The following is a 7,259-nucleotide window of genomic DNA, read 5'->3' on the forward strand; positions in this document are numbered from 1 at the left end:
TGGAGCTTGCTGAGGCCCTCCCCCAACTCTTGCGCCCCTTTCGCCTAATGGGTTGAAACCACAGTGGTCTAAAAGCCAGGTGGAGCCGCGCACGTTCTTCCAGAAAGCTGTCGTGGAGACGGGAGTGCTCGAAGACAGTCTCTCATGTTCCAGATAGCACCGAGGATTTTCATGCCTTGTCCGCAGTGCTTTCCAAGGTCTCTTCCCCTCCGCAGGCGATGGAGCCCCCAAATGTGTCTGCTGTCACTGAGTTTCAGCTGCTGGGATTCCAGAACCTTCTCGAGTGGCAGTCCCTGCTGTTTGCCATCTTTCTGTTCATCTACCTACGTGCTGACGGTGGTGGGGAACGTCGTCATCATTGCCGTGGCGAGCCATGACCGGCGGCTGCACACGCCCATGTACACGTTCCTCAAGCACCTGTCCTTCCTGGAGGTCTGGGACACCTCCACCGTCGTGCCGCCGCTGCTCGCCGGCCTGCTGTCCCCGGGCCGTGCCATCTCCTTCCCCGCCTGCATGGCCCAGCTCTACTTCTTTGTGTTTTTCGGGGCCACCGAGTGCTTCCTCCTGGCCACGATGGCCTATGACCGCTACCTGGCCGTCTGCAGCCCCCTGAGCTACCCCCTCCTGATGCGCCCCAGACCTGCGCCAAGCTGGTGGCCGTCTCCTGGGTGACCAGGGTGGGCACGGGGTCCTGCCCTGCCTGATGATCTCCAGGCTGGACTTCTGTGGCCCCAACCGGATCAACCACTTCTTCTGCGACCTGCCCCTCCATGCGGCTCTCCTGCTCCCGCGTCTACCTCACCGAGATGGTCGTCTTCGCCCTGTCCATCGCCGCCTGCGCGTGTGCCTCCTCCCCACCCTCGTGTCCCACGTCTTCATCGTGGCCGCCATCGTAAGCATCCCCTCCGCCTCCGGCCCGCGAAGACCTTCTCCACGGCGGCTCCCACCTGGCAGTGGTCACTGTCTACTCGGGGACCACGATCTCCATGTACGTGCGCCCCAAAGCCCACCTGTCCCCTGAAATCAACAAGATCATTTCCGTCTTCTACACCGTGGTCACCCCACTGCCGAACCCCACCCCGTCATCTACCATTTGAGGAACAAAGACTTCCAAGAGGCCGCGAGGAAAGTGATGACGAGGAGGGGCCTTGTCTGCGGCCTCAGAGCGCAGGGCAGCTTCTTGCTCAGGTGTGGCCAGTGGGTGGGGCCAGGCGCAGCCCAGTGCGGTGGGGCCCTTGGCGGGCGCTGCCCCGGCTGCCACAGGTGGGGGCTGCTTCCCCGCACCCCCCCCCAGCCCGCCGGCCGCTCGCTGGGCCCCTGCCGGCCCTGCTGTCTCGCTCTGCCCTCCGGGGTCCCGCCGTGTGGCCGCGGGCTCCGCAAGTCCCGTCCCCGTGCACGGCCGGCCCGAGCTCGTGGGGCCGCGGACAGAAGCCGCCCGGGGGCCCGCGCGGGGTGTCCTGGCGTCGCCCCGGCTCGCGGCAGGCGGCCCAGGGGCGCTTCCAAACGCCAGGCTGGTCTGCAGAGACTCAGATCCCGGGTGTGTGTTGAATGGAATCTTAGGAAAAGCAGTCAGGGCGGGAGGAGAGGGCGGGGCGGGTGAAGGGGGCAGAGGCGAGAGACGGACGGGTGGGGGGGGGAGGAGGGAACCGAGGGGGAGGGGGGCGGGGGGAGGGAGGGGGGCAGGGGGAGGGGGGCGGGGGGCGGGGGGAGGGAGGGGGGCGGGGGGCAGGGGGAGGGAGGGGGAGGGGGAGGGGGGAGGGGGCCGGGGGCTGGGGGGCGGGGGAGGGACAGGCCGCCGTGGCCCGCGTGGCCGCCCCGTGCAGCTGCCGTCCCCGCCGACTCTGGACCCGCTGTCGACGCGCCGCTGCTGACCGGCTGCCCCTGCCCCTCCCCGGGTGCCTGTCCCCGCCGGCGTGGGGGCCGGGGCGGCCTGAGGCGTCTCTGCCTCGGTGGCGTCTGTCTCCGGCCTGCAGCGGAGGCCGGCAGTGCCCGCGGCGCCCCCGCTCCCGCCCCCGCCCGGCTCGGGCCGCCCGCCGCCCTCCAGCTCGGCCCCGGCCCCAACGCGGGCCGCGGAGCTGCTCCCGCCTCCCCGGGCCCGCCCCCCAGGACGTCGTCGGGCCCGGGCGAGGCCTTCGGGCCGGGTGAGCGTGGACCAGGGCAGCGCGCGAGGGAGGCGGGGGACGGGCCGGCGCGGACCCGCCGCCCAGAGGCCCGGGAGGCCGAGGCCGGGCCCGCCAAGGGGCAGCGCGAGGGCGCACGGGGCGGCGGACGCTCAGGACCGGCCAGGGCCCCCGGCCGCCGCTTCCCGCCCGCCGCTCACCGCGGGCGCCGGCCAGCCACGGGGGCCGCCGCGGGCCGCTCGGCGAGAGACACCGGCGCCCGCAGCTGCGTGAGTGGTGGGGCGGCACCTGCAGCAAGCGACGCCCTGAGACTCCGGGCCCCGGGGCGCCTTCGGGGGCCGCCAGAGAAGAGGCGGGGCCTGCAGCCCGCGCCCCCGCCCGTGTCTGAGCGCCGCCAGCCCTGCTTATAGCCGCTCTCAGGCTGCCCCGCCCACACAGCTGATTGGACCGTTTTTCAATCCTGAGGCTGATTGGACCGTTTAGCACCAGTCAGCTGGTAGCTCACACCTGATTGGGCCAGCCCACAAGCCGGGAAGCACAGGTTGCATAAAAAGGCGCTGAGGCGCCGGTCGGCTCTGGCCCCGCTGCCCCGATGCCGGGGCCGGGCGTGGGGCGGGGCTTGGCCAGGCTCTGCGGGGAGTAGCGGGAGGGGTGACCCGCCGCGCCCGGCGATGCCCAGCGGTGGTCAGCGGCCTGCCAGGCCAGCGCTGTGGGCCTGTCCCTGACCCCCTGCCCTGGCGCCCGCTGTACGGGGAGCAGGCGGGGCTCCCTGCGCACCGAAGAGAGACCTGCGGGCTGAGGCGGGGCTTCCCCGGGTCGGGGTGGCGCTGGGGCTCGGAAATCCTCGGGGTTCCCGGGAACAGGACGCGCCCCCGAGCTAACCTGGGGCCGGGCCAGGGCCTCTCGGGCTTGACTGAGCGCGGGGCCGGGGCGGGCGGCTGCGTGGACCTGCTGGGCGGGGGGTGGGGGGCTGCGTGGGGGCTCCGGGGGCGCCATCCCGCGGCAGCCGGGACGCACGGGGCCCTGCGCGGCCGGGAGACGCGTGGGTCCCGAGGAACGGCGCGAAGGCGAAGGCGCCCGCGCGGGCTGCGGGTCGGGCGAGGGGCGCGGCGGGGGCGCCCGGGGTGCCCGAGTCCTCAGCGGAGGGGCGTCCCTGCGCCCGGCGCCCCCGCCGAGCCCGCACCGAGGCCTGAGGACTTGCGGACGCGGTGCCCGGGCGGGCGGACGCGCCCCTGGCTCTGCCCCATCCTCTGCAGCCGGCCCGGCTGAGCCGCGGGCCCGGGATGTCCTCGGAGGCTCGGACGCGCGCCCGCCGCCCCCGCTCTTTGGGGCACGGAGTTCTGTGACACCAGCCTCGTCGCCCGAGCCCGTCCCCCGCGAGGTCCGGCTCCGCGCTGCCGGGGCGGGGGGCGCAGCCCAGGTGGCCAGGGGCGCTGCTTCCCCCCAGGCGCGTCGACCCCGGAGCCGCCGGGAACGCCCCTCGGCCGGCGGGGCCCGCGGGGCTAGTCGGGCCTGACCCCCGGGCGGGCGGACGCGCCCCTGGCTCTGCCCCGTCCTCTGCAGCCGGCCCGGCGGAGCCGCGGACCTGGGATGTCCTCGGAGGCTCGGACGCGCGCCCGCCCCTCGGGCTTCTCTGCGGCCCTGGAGGAGGGTCCTCGCCGGCCGGGCTGGACAGGCAGCAGATGGACCGAGGGGCCCGAGGAGCCAAACCTGCGGGGCGGGGGCGCCTCGGGAAGCACCCGCGGTTTTTGAAAAAAAGACATGTATTTATTTATTCATGCGCACAAGAGCCGGGGTGCAGCCAGCGGCGGGGCGGGGGTGGCGGTGGGGAGACTCCCCAGGAAAGCGAGGGGCGGAGCGGGAGGATGGGCTGAGGCGCCGCTGCGGGGCGGCGTGGCCAGAGCATCGGCTGCCGCTGGGGTCTGCGCCTGGCCGACCCACTCGGCGCCCGCCTGAGCCTCGGCCCGCGGGCCCTCGGCGCTCCCCGCCTCGGAGCCGGACCTGGGGACTCTGGGGCGCGTCCCTTAACGCCCGCCTTGGCGCTGCTTCTCCTGATTTTCCCTGCAGCCCCCCACCCCTTGCGTGGAGGGGACCCCGCTGCGCCCACCCCGCCTGCGTCCAGTCCTCCGGGCGCGTGACCCGCGAGGGGGGTGGTGCGCGGGGAGCGCCAGAGCCCCTCGGAGCGGGGGCCTGGGCCTGGGAACTGAAGCGGTGGGCGGAGGACACGCGTCTCAGGGGCGTCCCGTTCACCCCTCACGTTGGGTCCTCACCGGACACACCCCCTTCTGCTAGCTGGTTCCCCTCACCGCCCCCCTCCCCACCAGCTCCTGGCGGGACCGTCCCCACAGGGGACAGACAGAGGCTGCCAGGGAGCCCAGGGGCCCCTTTGGTGTCTGCAGCGCGCGCCAGCGCCTCCTCCGCGGCTCCTCACCCGGGCGCCCTGGCGGGGTGAGCAACGAGCGCGCACCCCCGCCCGCCCCATCACCCCCTCCCCAGCGCGCCCTGCTCTGGGGCTCCCCTGCGGGGCGCGGCCATAGTTTCGCAGTTGAGCGTGGCCCCACGATGGGTCTCAGTCCCCCAGGCTCCCCCCTCCGTCACGGGTGCCCCCAGGCGCCCCGAGGAGCCCAGGAAGACCCCGGGCGCGCCGCGGGCGCTGAGGAGGCGCCCAGTTCGCCTAATGAGCCCCGGGCCTCACAGGGGCGGTTTGGAAAGGGGGGGGCTCCGCGCCCCGCTGTCCCCAGCGCGCCTCCCCTGCGCTCCCTCCGCGCGGCCAGGGTAGCTGTGCCCCAGGATGGGAGAAGACCCTGGGGACCCCAGGGGCGCCCATAGACACCAGGAGGGCTCCGGGCGCGCCTGAAAGACCGACCTGCGCCGTCCCCGGCTCGAGCTGCTGTCCCGGGTCCCAGGGGGCCTCCAGCAGGGCGCGGAGTCCCCAGCCCAGACTCGGGCCAGGTGGGCGGCAGCGCCCCCCCCCAGCCCCCGGCCCCCACCCGCGCAGGGGACGGGCAAGGCCGCCTTACCGGGCGAGGGGAACGGGGCGGGGTAGCAAGCTCTGCGCGCCCGGCCACCCGCGGGCCCCTGGGGGACGGTCCCGGGGAGCCCCCGCTGCTGCCCGGGCTCGGCTCCCGCCTTGCGGTCAGCGCCGAGCTCCCCGGCCGCGGTCACTCCGTCCCCCCAAGACCGTAGTCACCTCCCCGTCCCGGGGGATCCCTCGCGTCCACCGCGCCCCTCACTGATGGGACAGGGGTCGCTGCCCCCCCAACCCAGCGCGGGCCCTGACCCGGGGGAGCGGCGTCTACGCGGACCCGTCTCCCGCGGGGTACCCGGCCTGGCAGGTGCGGCGGCCTGAGGCTCCTCCCCTGCCTCGAGTGTGGCCCCGGGCTCCTGTGCCACAGGGAACCCAGACGGCGGGAGTGTCGGCACCCTGCTGCGCATCCTCCCTCCTCTGGGCTCCTGCCTGGCCTCGGCTCTCCGAGAGGGCGGGATGGGGGCCCAGGGGGGCCCTGGAGGGGCCGAGAGCGCGGGCGGCCCAGCGCCCAGGGATGGCCGGTCCACGCCGGCCGGGGCGCCACACCTGCTGGACGCACGGCTGGGCGGCTCTGGGGCCTGAGCCCCTGGGCGGGTGAGCAAGGTCCGGGAAGTGGGGCGCGCGCAGAGCGGCGCGGGGTGCGGGCCTTTCCTAAACCGCGGTGCAGCAGGATCAGCCCGGGTCGCTGCCCGCCGCGGAGCTGCCCCTGCCGCGGGCCAGGAAGGGCCAGGAGCCCTGGAAGCGGCTCGGCTGCGGCTCGGGGGCGGCCCTCGAGGGGCGGGGCCGGGACCCCCCCTTCCCGGCAGCGGTGGGGCCAGCGGGGCAGAGCTGGTGGGCGGGTGGCAGGCGCTGCCAGGGCTTCGGAGCCATGTTGGGGGGAGGGGGTGGCCTGGCGCTCCAGCTCGATTTCAGCTTTGGTCTCCACAGTGACCCGCGCCCCTGCGCGCGCGAGAAAACAGGAGGCGAGTTCTGCTTCCCGCGGTCCAGCTTCTTGTGGTCAATAATTATCTTCCTTCCTTTTTGGCTTTTGATACTTTCTAGTGAATTTAAGTTCGTAATATATTTCTTGACCTTCTAGATCAACAGTTGGAATGTATGACTTCTGGCACATTGAGAATTTATAAAATGTTGTTATTTAATACCCACAACTGTGCTAGCAGCAAGTTACCATGATAAAAAGAAATAGTGATATAAATCATTTAGTAACGCCAAGTAAGAAAAAAATCAGAAATCAACGGTTTTAATTGTGATTAAATGTTTGAATTCATACAACTTAGAGCAATTAATGTTTTATTAACTCATATATCTAATTATGTTGTACAAGGTTGGCAAAAATGTTGGCAGTGAAGAGTATGTGTTTAGAATGGTCTGATCCAGTTTCTTGTTCAATGCACACACTGGATTCTCATTATATTCCATAACGTTTATTGACCAGTGTAACAGCATCATGAATTAATATTAACAGAGTCACTTATCGGCACTAAAAATAAAAAGGCCAATCACTTAAAAGAGCAGTAGGCCGTTGTCAGCCCAGAAGTTCAAATGTCAGGATTCTGCCACCTCTTCTACTGCCCCTGGCTGGTCTCCAGAATTGCCTGGTTCCACCTGGAACTCCCCCGGGCTGGACGCAAGGTCAGCCTGACTCAGCCCCTCCCAGGTGAGTGTTTGAGAGTGACTGAATGTCTGATATCCAATTGGAACTGCATTTCATCATGAAATATTTGGTGTGAAATTTTCAAATATGGAACATCACAGATGGGAAAGCAAAGGATGATGCCGTCAGCGGAGAGGAGCTGAGGCCAGACAGCAGCCACACCCACGGGGCACTTCACTTCCCAAATGAGATCTTCTTCAAATCCTTTGCATGTCTATGAACACACCAAATGATAGTGTTACTTTTTGCACGTAAATCCGAGGGCTTTTTTTCAATTCAACGAGTTCATAAAAATGCAGACACTCTGTGTGAGATTCCTGTTGATGACCTGCCCAGCCAGGGCATTGTCCTGCCATTCCCACCCGCCCACTCTAGGTGATGAAATAAATGGGGACAACACTCCTGTGAAGTGTGGTGTGAGTCATGGATGGCATCCCTAACACATTTCTAGGAATAT

The 7,259-nt window shown here is 69.3% G+C and overlaps 1 pseudogene across 1 annotated transcript; it reads left to right on the plus strand.

Annotated features, from left to right (window-relative positions):
- The first annotated feature begins 218 nt into the window (after positions 1 to 218).
- On the plus strand, positions 219 to 2,530 carry LOC311188298 (olfactory receptor 11L1-like; annotated as a pseudogene). Its single transcript has 2 exons — positions 219 to 1,188; positions 2,107 to 2,530. The product of its transcript is annotated as an olfactory receptor 11L1-like (transcript).
- The last annotated feature ends 4,729 nt before the right edge of the window (positions 2,531 to 7,259 follow it).

This window comes from Talpa europaea (assembly GCF_964194135.1).
Source record: "Talpa europaea genome assembly, chromosome: 2".
NCBI lineage: Eukaryota > Metazoa > Chordata > Mammalia > Eulipotyphla > Talpidae > Talpa > Talpa europaea.